This window comes from Cricetulus griseus, chromosome 6 (assembly GCF_003668045.3).
Source record: "Cricetulus griseus strain 17A/GY chromosome 6, alternate assembly CriGri-PICRH-1.0, whole genome shotgun sequence".
Taxonomy (NCBI): domain Eukaryota; kingdom Metazoa; phylum Chordata; class Mammalia; order Rodentia; family Cricetidae; genus Cricetulus; species Cricetulus griseus.
Genome location: NC_048599.1, coordinates 26,305,326 through 26,316,493, shown reverse-complemented (window position 1 = coordinate 26,316,493; position 11,168 = coordinate 26,305,326). Strand labels below are relative to the sequence as shown.

The window sequence follows — 11,168 nt, the reverse complement described above, 5'->3', positions numbered from 1 at the left end:
TGGTGCCCATGGAAGACAGAAGAGGGTGTCAGCTGACATGTGGGTGCTGGGATTGAACTTGGATTCTCTGGAAGATCATCCAGAAGCCTCCCAGGACACCAGGCATGTAAGTGGTGCGCAGGCATACATGCAGGCAAAAACAAAAAACCCCAATAATATAAAGTAATGTTTTAATCCTTGTGAGCTAGCAAAATGACTCAGTGGGTTATGGACATTTGCTTAGCTTGACAACCTGAGTTCAGTTTTTTTGATTTATACACACACCATGGCATACCCACATGCTCTTCCCCCAATATGTAAATGTAAAAAAGGAAGCAAAGAAAACCTTATGAGAGGCTAGAGAGATGGCTCAGCAGTTAACAGCATGTGCTGATCTAGCTGGCAACATAGGGTTCAATTCTCAATACCCAGATCTGATAGCTTACTACTGCCAGTAACTCCAGCTCCAGCTCCAGGGGGTCTAACATTCTCTTCTAGTCTCCTTGGGTACCTGCACTCACATGCACATCCTTCTCCCTCCTGAAACACACAAATACACAATTCTTTTAACTGGGGCTGGAGAAATGGTTCCCTAATTCACAGTGCGAATAGAAACCAGGTTTGATTCTTAGCACCCATATGGTGGCTCATAACTGTATCTCTGGTTCCGAAGAATCCCAGTGCTTTTTTGCCCTCCAATGACCATGCACATATGTAATACACAGACATGCGGCAGGCAAAACATCCAAACATGAAAAATAAAAATAGATCACTAAAAAGAAACCCTTGTAATAGGGCCACCTACATCCCCTAAGGGAATTGTTTTATTTACAATAGATAGAACTAGTTATGATTGGGGCCACAGTGTGCAGAAAATGCTGACCCCAAATTGCTAGAGGCCAAAAATCTAGGGAAGGTTTTCTCACATCACATACCAGTCTCCATGGTGACTGGTTGATATTATTTTTTTTTTTTAGGTAGGCCCTCTTGCAGCCTAGGCTGGCCTTAAAAGGTATCTCTGAACTTCTGATCCTTTTGCATCAGGCTGCTGAGTGCTGTGATTATAGGCATGTACTACAATACCAGGCAGATTATTTTAGTTCAGGGACTCATGAATGCTAAGCAAACACTATAATACTATTCCAGTTAGCTATATCTTTAGGGCTTTGTGTTTTTTGTTTTGAAACAGGTTCTCAGAAATTGCCCAGGTAGCCATGGAACTCACGTAGTTTCCCAGCGTACTGTAAACTTGTGATCCTTTGACCTCAGCCTCCTGAGTAGCTGGGATCACAGACCTGATGATTATTTCTGTTTGCCTGGTGTGTGTGTGTGTGTGTGTGTGTTTTGATTTGAGACCTGGTGTCATGTATCCCAGGCTCAACACCAACTGTCTAAAAAACCATGGTTGACTTTGAACTCCTGGTCCTGCTTCCACCACCTCCCAGGTGTCCAGATCACAGGCATGTGCCACAATTCAGTTTGTCTCTGTTCCTAAGAGCATACAGTTAAAGTTGCATGTTCTGAGCCAGTTGGTGGTGGCACATGCTTTTAATTCTAGGATCTCTGAGTTTGAGGACAGCCTGGTTTACAGAATGAGTTCAAGTCAGCCAGGGACAACAGAAATATAAATCCCACCTGATAATTTCTGTTGTCATAGGTGGAAGGACCACATCAGTTTTTGGTTCTGGAACTGAACCCCAAGGTCTCCTGAAGCTAGGCAATTAATTACTGAGGCACTGAGCTCAGCCCCAACCTCTTGAAGATCCTGGAAGAGGGCCCCAGGAGAGAACCTACCCTGACTTTGAAGTCTGGACAATAAGGAGGCCTGTGGCTAGAGTGGTGGTTGGGACAGGGACAGCACATGTGTGGATGGCTTCAGTGACTGGAACAGAGGCACAGCTCCACACTGTTCCTCTTAGTGACCTCAAATATTTTGGTACCATGACTTATGCAAGATTTGTGGCTTCAACACAAAAAAGAATGATAGAACAGGCCAGCATGAAACAAGAGTTGAGGTGTCTATTGAAAATAGGTGAAGGCAGCCGGGCATCGGTGGCGCATGCCTTTAATCCCAGTGCTCAGGATGCAGAGGCAGTTAGGTGGATCTCTTTGAGTTTGAGCCCAGTTCTGATCTACAGAGCGAGTGCCAGACCATGCTCCAAAGCTACAGGGAAACCTTGTGAAGGCAGTTTTCCAGTTCCCACTGCCTGCTCCCAAATAACCAGCAAACACTTCCCAAACAACTGACTCAGGGACTTAATATAATTTAAAAATGCTTAGCTGATTCTTACATTTAAATGAACTCATTTCTTATCTATGCTTTGCCATGTTCTTCATGGCTTGTTACCTAGTTTTCTATACCTCTTGCTTCCTCTGAGGCTGGCTGGAATCTCCTCAAACTCTGCTGTGGCGATATATTATTTATTATTTAATAGAGCTTGCCTGAGGATTCAGAAAGCAAAGCCAGCCACAAGCCATAGGGGCAGGCAGTGGTGGCACACACTGTTAATCCCAGGACTCAGGAGGCAGCAGAAGGATCTCTCTGAGTTCAAGGACACTCTTGCCTACACAAGAGTAAAGAGAAACAGCTCACATCTTTCATCCCAGCACTAGGGAGGTGGTAACAGGAGGATATGGCTGGGCTGAGAAAGGAATATAAGGAGGAGGAGACAGGAACTGAGAGCTTATGCCTCTGAGGATTCATGGGTACAGGACTGCCATTTCAGCTTGGTAGAGGTAAGATCTTCTGGCTTGGCTGCTTTGCTTCCGTGTTCTTCAGGCAACCTTTAATAAATCATAAATAATATGTCACCACACTGCCCTTCCTACTTGAATACTCTATAGTTTTTGCCCTGCTACTGACCAAATAGCATTTTATTAAACCAATTTGAGTGACAAATCTTTAGTGTACAAAGGGATTATTTCACAGCAGAAAGATGCTCAGGAAGAAAAATCCAGAAACCATAAATGTCAATTTCTCAATTAAGATTCACAGGGCTGGAAAAAAGGCTCAGGAGGAAAGGCACTTGCTCCAAGTCTGATGACTTGATCCTGAGACTCACATGGTAGAAGCAGAAAGCAGCTTCCTGCAAGACGTCCTGTCTTCCACGTGCACACTGGCACAAATGTATACACACACACACACACACACACACACACACACACACGTCTTAAGTCACTGTTCTATTTCTGTGAAGAGACACCTTGACCAAGGCAACTCTTACATAAGGAAGAATTTAACTGGGAGCTTGCTTACAGTTCAGAGGGTTAGTCATGATTATCATGACAGGAAGCAGAAAGATATGGCTCTGGCACAATACTTGAGAGCTTTACATCTGATCGGCAGGCAACAGACAGAGAGCAAGAGAGAGACTGGGCCTGGCCTGGGCGTTTGAAACCTCAAAGGCACCCCCAGTGACACACTTCCTCCAACAAAGCCACACATCCTAATCTTTCTAATCCTTTCAAACAGTTCCACTCCCTAGTGACCTAACATTCAAATGGCCAATGGGGGCCATTCCTATTCAAACCATCACAATACATATAAATTTAAAAAGAGGAACTATTTATTAAAACACATTTAAACATAGATTTGAGCAAGACATCTGGAGGAAGAGTCTCAGGCTAAAGTAAGATACCCAGGTATAGTGTGGCCTTCTCAAGGAAGAGTGGCCATTACTTGTCTTAGCATCAGCCATGTATACCATTTTGGTGGCTGCCAAGTTAATTTCAAGGTTGCTAAGACACCAAATGGGATTATAAAGTGGCTCTAGAGTAATTGGGATGTGTAGGATCCCATCTCTGGGGTGCTTCAGGTGGATCTAGCCGACTGAATACAGTGAATACTGGACAACCCAAGTTTATTCTTCAACATTCTTTCTAATATACCCAAACCAAAAAGGAGAAAATGGCAAGAGACTTCTTTATCACGATACAAGGAACAAATACACTTATTTCCTTTTCTTTCTTTTTTTCAGCACAAACAGTCTTTATTGGGCTCATGCCAGGAGTCCGTTGACCTTGAACTTGCTTATTTTCTTCTCCACATTCTTTTCTGCCTGTTTCCATAGCCTCAAGAGCTGCTGCTTCTTCCAATAGTGGATCTTGGCCTTTTCCTTCCGTTTCTCCTCCAGCGTGGCTGTTACTGCCTGGTATTTCCACGCGACCTCATGAGCCAGACTCCCCAGGTAGGCAAACTTTCTGGTAGGCTTCAGCCGCACAACCTTGAGGGCGGCAGGGACCACCATCCGTTTTTTCTTGTCATAGGGCAAAGGGATCCCATCCAACACCTTGAGGCGTTCTAGGGCACCCTGGCCTCGCTTAGTCTTGTGGGGCAGCATGCCTCGCACAGTGCGCCAAAAAATGCAGCTCGGGGCTCGGAAGTGGTAGGGGCCTGAAGAGGGGTTGGTGTTCATCCACTTTTAGAGAAAAGCTAGGTACTTTAACTTGTTTCTGTAGAAATTTCCAGAAATGGCCGGGCGTTGGTGGCGCACGCCTTTAATCCCAGCACTCGGGAGGCAGAGCCAGGCGGATCTCTGTGAGTTCAAGACCAGCCTGGACTACAAGAGCTAGTTCCAGGACAGCCTCCAAAGCCACAGAGAAACCCTGTCTCAAAAAACCAAAAAAAAAAAAAAAAAAAAAGAAATTTCCAGAAATGTTGATGCCTTCACAGCGCACAAAAACTATCTTGCGGCCCAGTAGTACCTGCTTCGCCACAATGGCTGCCAGGCGGCCCAGAAGATGGCCTTGGCCATCCAACACTAGAACCTGTCCCTCCGCCATCTTCCGCAGCGGTCTGGAAAAGCACTTCCTTAATTTTCTAAATATCCAGTAGATCAAATCTCTTGTTAATGGACCTGAGGATTAAGAGTAGCTATACCTTAGACCAAATCTCTTTGTTATTTAGATAAGACATCCACACCTTAGACCAAACATCTTACAGTAGCTATACCTTAGACCTGTAGGTCTTATGGCTTTAACCTTGGAAGAGTAAGGATAGTTTTGAACTCTCTGACCTTAAGTAAAGATAAAGCGAAGCCACTTTTAGGGACCTGGACAATTCTCCCTTCTAAATGTAATTAATTAATTATTAATTAATTAATTAATACCTGTGCTTCTGCCACAGGACAGATGACTTTGTCTATCTTAGGCCGTCTACTTTCACCTTCCATCCTTACCCGTCATTGGAACACACATTCCATCATGTATGACCTGTCTTAGGTCCCCTGGAGGCAAAAAGATTTTACCCATCTTTGACTCCCAGCCTCTATAATAAAAAAGGGTAGGGGGGAGTGCATAGCTTGATGCCATGCACCTCTGAGCCAACTTTTCATTGAGAGTTCACCAGCAAGCTTGATAATGCTAAGCATAGCACAGGTGGAAACATTACCAATTCAAGTATGATTATTAACAATAGACACATAATTGGCTAGATTATAATTTTTGTAATTTCAAGTCAATCAAAGGACAATAAAATGTTGTGGTGGGTGAAGTATAAGTAACTCTACAATTCTGAACCTTTTCTTTCTTCCTCTCTCAAAGTCCAATGCACTGCTGCTTCTAATTTCCAAAGACAAGTTTGAGATAACACAGTCCTTGAGTACTGAATACCAGTAGCAAAGTTTTTGTCCAACTCCTTATATGCTGAAGAGGGGCTTGAGCCACACATCACCTCCATAATAGTGTTCAATTGTTCTAATGAGTCCTTTTCCCCCAAAGGGGAAGTCTCTGAGGCAACAGCAGAAATGAGTTTCTTGTGGCAAAAATGAGTTCTATGTCCCAAGATGTAGTGTCTGTAAACTGCTAGACATTCAGTCCTTGGCTGGATCCAGGTTAATTAAAACTCACAGAGGTCTGGGAAGTGATGCAGCACATTTGTTGAGAAACTGGGAATCACTGGCCATCATTATAATCCCCTTCTTTTCTCACACCGCAGAATGATGACAGCAGAAGGTCAGGAACATAGCTTCAGCAGATCTCATTTGAATTCGTCTGGGGGCCTTGCTCCAGCAGTCATGGTATCATCATATCTGGCAGTCCTCTGCTCTACACACCTCACCAGATGTTCCGGCAGCCATCAAGCTTCATTTTCTACCCAAGAGAAAACACAAACATAGCCTTGGCCCTATATTAAAACAGAGTGGGGTCCTTTCCATAATCCAGTGAAAGGATCTTCCCATTTGACTTGAGTGAAAGTCGCTCGAGTGCCATCATGCCGGAATCTATCTAAGGCAGATTGCTCACTGGCATCCACATTCAGAAAATTTAATGTGAAGATTGAAAGATTTAATGCATTGTGTGGAGACTGGGGATACAACTCCCCTTTACTTACTTTACTTACTTTTTGAAGTTGTGTTTTCAAGGCACTATGGGCCTGCTCCACAATTCCTTGTCCTTGAGGATTGTAAGGAATGCCTGTTTTGTGTTCAATTTTCCATTGGGAGCAAAATTGCTGAAATGCTTTACTAATATATCTGGGTCTTTTATCCATTTTTATAATTTTAGGAATTTCCGTGTAAGGAAAACATTTTAAGCAGTGAGTTATCACATGCTTAGTGGCTTCTCCAGTTTCTTCAGTGACCATTAAGCAAACAGAATATGTATTGACTGCACATGCACATATTTTAATTTACCAAATTCTGCAATATGAGGAATATCCATTTGTCATAAATGATTAGGAAGCAGGCCTCAAGGATTTACTCCAAATTAGACACAAGTAAATTTTATGGGCACACAGTACACATTGTTTGACAATTTGAGGAGCAGTTTCTCTGGTTAAACCGAATTGCTTTCTTGGACTTTTGCTATTTTGATGATGAAAGGCATGTGACTGCCGAGTCAGTTCTACCTGGGATAAAGTGACCATCTTTGTTAATCTATCAGCTGACTCATTATCTTCAGCCAGTGAGTCAGGAAAATTCGAATGAGCACTTATATGACCCACAAAGCATGGTGATTTTCTTTGACGAATGACATTTGAATTTGCTGAAACTATTTTAGCCTGACCTTACTCGTTCCAATGCATGGAACTGTCTCTATTACTTGAAGAGCTTTAAAACCTTAATGACTATCAGTATACAAATTAAATGAATTATTCAAAAGAAGCTGAAAAAGTATTGCAACAGCTCATAACTCAACTATTTGAGCTGAAGCTCGAGTTGTTTGTACTACTTATCCTTTACCATCAATAACATAAGCTGCTTTTCCATTAGAAAAACCATCAGTAAAAACTAAGCATATTTTACAGGATCTCTTACAATTTTAGGGAATATAAAAAAGGATGCATTTGTGCAAATTGCAACAGTCTATCAGCTGGAAACTGATTGTCAGTTTGGTTCAAAAATTAAGCAAAAGTAATTGCCCAAGAATCATTATTTTGAAATAACCAATCAACTTGCTATTTGATATAAGGAACATAGATTACACTTGGTTCTCTGCCAAAATATCTCCTAGATTCCATATGGCATTTCTGTACCATACAAGCTACTGCTTCATAATAAGGGTTTAAGACTTTGGCTGGGGAAACAGGTAGGTGCAACCATAATAATGGTCCCCTTGCCATAAGACAGTAGGCAGACTATGCCCTGTAGGAAGTGTTGTTCTTAAAAAAAAATGTTGTTCTTTTGCTGCAGCTGCTGAGGGCGGTGAAACACGAACCACAAAACTCAACAAACCCACATGGAGTTTACTGGGAAAAGGTGTGAAGGGAGGGGTAGGTGTTGGCCAACTGGGAACGGAGATGGAAGGGGGAAGGGAAGAGAAAAGAAGTAAAGAGACACAGAGACATAGAGAGAGGGGACGGGAGAGAAGAGGGTGACAAGAAAAGTCCAGTCTGCCCCAGGGAACACTAGAAAAGAGGGAGCAGGAAAGAGAGTGGAAAGAGAGGAGTGGGAAAGAGAAGAGAGCAGACAGAGATGAGCAGGCAGAAAGACCATTAAGTGGTTCGGTCTTTTTCTTAAAGGGGTCCTTTGCCCCTCCATAGCACCCTGAGCTGACCAGGTTACTGCCTGAGTGCATTTTGCCAGGTGATAGGGGCAGGCCAGCATGATGCCTGAACTCTTATAGGAAGTATATAAGCTTCCCATGGTTTTGCGTAGTCAATATAGTATGCTTGCTGATGTTGGCTAGCATTCTCAATCTGTGAGAGAACCTGTCTATCTCTTCAGGTAGCTGTCTAGGTGAATTGGGATCATGGTCCCCTTTTAAAATGTCACTTAAAGGTTCCAAATCTCCAGTAGATACTTTTAAATGAGGTCATAACCATTGAATATTTCCCAATAACTTCTGAAAGTCATTCAAAGATGACAAGCTATCTTTCCTAATTTCCAAGTTTTGAGGCTTAATTTCTTTAGGATATAACATATGTCCCAAATACTAAAAAGGCAGTTGTCTTTGCACCTTTTCAGGGGCAATTACTAATCCTGCTTTGGCAAGGTTCTGTTGCAGCTGTCCATATGTTGCAAGCAAAATGTCTTCACCTTTATGGGTAAGAAAAATATCCATATAATGAACAATATAAACCTTCGGAAATTGAGCTCTAGTAATTTGTATAGCTTGAGCCACAAATGTCTGGCATGATGTTGTGCCATACCCTGGGGCAAGACCTTCTACTGATATCTCCTCATTGGCTCCTTGAAATTAACTGATGGAACACTAAATGCAAATCTATGACAGTCTTAGGGAGCCAAAGGGATGGTATAAAAACAATTTTTTAAATCTAAAATAATCTTATTGGTATCTTTTGGCATGGCTACAGGAATAGACAGTCCTGGCCGTAAAGCTCCCACTAATTGCATGATCTCATTAGCTTTTCTCAAATCTTGTGTCAATCTCCACTTTCCAGTTTTTTCTTTTAATCGCAAAACAGGAGAATTCCATGGGGAATTAGAAGGCACAATATGACCACTGTCCAGCTGTTCCTGCACTAATTGCTGAGCAGCTTGTAGTTTTCTTCTGATAGAGGCCACTGATCTATCCATAGTGACTCATCACTATTCCAAATAATAGTGCCTGCATGGAGCGCAGGCTTCTCAGTGACCTCTCCTAAAAATATCCTAATCCTGTTCTGGGAGGTCTCATGCTAGGCATGATAGGATCAAGTCTTCCCTCATTCTCCTTGCCTAGACCTTGGTTGGGCAACAATCCCCCTACAGCCCTCCTTGATACTTAGCCTCTCTGGGTCTGTGGATCCAGAGAGTGAATATCCTTTACTTTACAGATAATATCCACTTGTAAGTGAGTACATACCATGTTTATCTTTCTGGATCTGGTTTTTCTTGCCCAGGATGATTTTTTTTTTAAGTTCCGTTGGTTTCCCTATTTATTTATTTATTTATTTATTTATTTATTTATTTATTTATTGAGGCAGGGTTTCTCTATGTAACAGCTCTGGCTGTCCTGGAACTCACTCTGTAGACCAGACTGGCCTCAATGCCTGCTCTGCCTCTGCCTCCTGAGTGCTGGGAGTAAAGGCGAACACCACCACTGCTGGGGATGGTTTCATGATCTTATAGAGGCATTTTCTCAGTTGAGGCTCCCTCCTCTCAGATGCCTCTAGCCTATGACATAAAATTAGCCAGCACAGCGAGGGATATTGGTAAAGTTTAAAACCCTTATGGAGCAGAATAGATTGTGGATGGTGTCTGAGATTTGGAAGTTTTTTTTCTCTTTCTTTCTCTCTCTCTCTCTCTCTCTCTCTCTCTCTCTCTCTCTCTCTCTCTCTCTCTCTCTCTCCTCTCTCCCTCCCTCCCTCCCTTTCTCCCTTTCTCTCTCTCTCTTTCGTTTTCTTTCTTTCTCTCTCATTTGTTTAGTCGTTTAGTGTGTGTGTGCCTGTGTGTAGTTCAGAGAACAGCTTGGGGGAGTCAGTTCTCTCCTTGCACTATGTGGGTTCTGGAGCTCAGACTCAAGTTCTCAGGCTTGGCAGTAAGTATCTTTATCCTTAAGCCATCCTGCTGGCCACAGATTCTGAAGTTCTAAGTAACTCTAAGATAATGCCTTTATTAGCTCAGGACCATTGCCAGGATAAGAGAGGACCCCTTGCCTTGTTTGCCCAGTGCTCATGCTTGGGTGATGGCCACATTTAAAAGATGCAGTTGGGGCTCACTTGAATAAACTGCAAATACATCTGTGGATGCCATCCGGGGCTTGCTACACAGTGCCCCCTAGTGGATGTGAAACCTATAGCATCCCCAGGCAGCTAAAGCCGTGCTTCTAGAAGGTTCTCTCTGAGGATAGCCTTTTTCTGGTGAGTGTCTGGATGGGACAGAATCGAGAAGACTGGAGCCAGATAGCAGCTACTTAGTGGCAAATTTTCTCTAGGCAAAGATCGGAGTGACCACCTTGGGCCCCATGAAGTGAAGGGCTGGTACTTCCGAACTTTTTCCTGCTTAGGCGTGTGCAATCTACTGGCCACGGAGACCGGTAGCGCTGAGTGTGATCAACACAAGATTGTAAACTTACTTAAAACGTCGAGTCTCTTTTTCTATGATGATGATTGATAACTTGATCAAGCAATTCTTTAGTATGAACTTGTAGATCAGTGGTTCTCAACCTTCCTAATGCTACGACCCTTTAATCCAGTTCCTCGTGTGGTGGCGACCCCCCAACCATAAAACTTATTTTTGTTGCTCCTTCATAACTGTAATTTTGAGCCGGGCGTTGGTGGTGCACGCCTTTAATCCCAGCACTCGAGAGGCAGAGGCAGGTGGATCTCTGTGAGTTCAAGGCCAGTCTGGTCTCCAGAGCGAGTGCCAGGATAGGCTCCAAAGCTACACAGAGAAACCCTGTCTCAAAAACAAAACAAAACAAAACAAAAAACAAAAAAATAACTGTACTTTTGCTCCTGTTATGAATCATAATGTAAATATCTGTGTTTTCCAACGGTCTTAGACAAAGACCCCCGTAAAAGGGTCCTTTGACATGCAAGGGGGTCTTGAACCATAGGTTGAAAAATACTATTAGAGATCATAATACCGTTTTGACTCAGCTTAATTTTTGCAAACTCAACATGGATTTTAAAAGCAAAGGCAAGATAGGAAGTGTGGCTCAGGTGTGTAATTGCGGCTTTTTTGGGGGGGGGGCAGTTTGGAGGCTTGCAGTGTGTTTGATGTGAGTTCCTGGAAAGCCTACGCTACGAGCGTAGACCCTGCCTCAAACAAACAACAGAGACTTTTATCTTTGTCTATACCTGT

General features: G+C 43.0%; 1 pseudogene; it reads right to left on the bottom strand.

Annotated features, from left to right (window-relative positions):
- Nucleotides 1-3,977: 3,977 nt before the first annotated feature.
- On the bottom strand, nt 3,978-4,765 carry LOC100760483 (annotated as a pseudogene).
- Between the last annotated feature and the right edge of the window lie 6,403 nt (nt 4,766-11,168).